General features: G+C 59.7%; 1 protein-coding gene across 1 annotated transcript in view; it reads right to left on the minus strand.

Annotated features, from left to right (window-relative positions):
* The window catches only part of Mtfr1 (mitochondrial fission regulator 1), a 31,906-nt gene extending 31,701 nt beyond the window's left edge, over positions 1 to 205 (minus strand). The window contains exon 1 of the mRNA XM_005361904.3: positions 141 to 205. The gene's annotated coding sequence lies outside the window, so the exon portion shown is untranslated. The remainder of the gene's footprint in view (positions 1 to 140) is intronic.
* Between the last annotated feature and the right edge of the window lie 977 nt (positions 206 to 1,182).

The raw sequence follows: 1,182 nt of genomic DNA on the forward strand, positions 1-1,182 counted from the left end.
TCCCTCCCGCTCGCCGTCTGCTCGCGCCGCGCTCCGGTCTCCCCCCCCGACCCACACGCGGCCTCCCGCCGCCGCCCGGCTCGGGGTGGCAGCCATTCCCCGGTCTCCAACCGCTTTCCCGAGTCCCGGCCCCCACTCACCTCCGCTGCGCCGCAGCCCGCACCTTCCCCAGCTGCTCAGCCTTCCAGATTGGCCGTCCCGGGACCTTATGCCAGTCAGCCAATCCCCGCCCCTGGCCGCCCAGGCTGACCAGTGAGAGGCTCGCTGCGGCCTGGGGGCGGGCTCAGGAGCGGCGGGCCGAAGGCGTGTCTGCGCCCCCCCTTCAACCGCGCCGGCTACCTTTCCGGGCCTCTGTGCGCACGCGCGGAGCACAGTAAGGGGCGTGTGCTTTGGCGTGGCTGCTGCTTTGTGTCTTCACTGCTGCTGCCGCGGTTACTTTTGTTGGGAAACTTCGCCCCTGAAGGGCGTCGGAAGACCCACATTCCGAGTGGAGTCGCTAGTGTGTGCTCGCCGAAAGGAGCTGGGTTTTCGACCTAACCTAGCCTAGGTCGAGCCCTTCTCATTCCACGCTCTGTGGGGACCTGTGATTCCCTGGCCGATCCTTGTGTCCGGTCTCTCATCCCGGATGTCCGTTCTAGACAAGTGGGAATACCGTGGTGCTCAGGGAATGAAGACTTTGCTTTCCTCAAAGTCAGCCTAATTGGTACACTTTTGTCTGCTTGGTTGGCTTGGTTTCTTTCGAGACAGGCTTTCTCTCTCTGTGCAGTCTGTCCCAGCAGGCGCTCTGTACTTGTCTTGTCCTTGAACTCACGGAGATCTGCCAGTCTCCGGGATTAAAGGCGTGAGTCTCCACGGCCAGGGTGCTTGTGCACGTGCTTTTTAATGAATGGCTATTCTGAGACCTTCTAGATTTCAAATAACCTTGTCGCGAAAATACGATCTGTCCGTGCCTAATTAGCCATAAGCAGCACGGTAAATGTGTGTGGGCGCGATAAGACGTGAATGTGGAGGGAAGACCTATTGGTATTTCAAGAGGCTGTTGCTAATTGGGCGTGGTGGCTCATGCCTGTAATCCTAGCAGTTTAGAGGTGGAGGCCAGAGGATCTAGAAAGCCAGCCTGTGCCACTGGAAAGAAACCCTAAGTCCAAACAAAAATGAGGGGACGGGCCGGGCGGTGGTGGC

Source organism: Microtus ochrogaster, linkage group LG5, assembly GCF_000317375.1.
Source record: "Microtus ochrogaster isolate Prairie Vole_2 linkage group LG5, MicOch1.0, whole genome shotgun sequence".
Classification (NCBI taxonomy): domain Eukaryota; kingdom Metazoa; phylum Chordata; class Mammalia; order Rodentia; family Cricetidae; genus Microtus; species Microtus ochrogaster.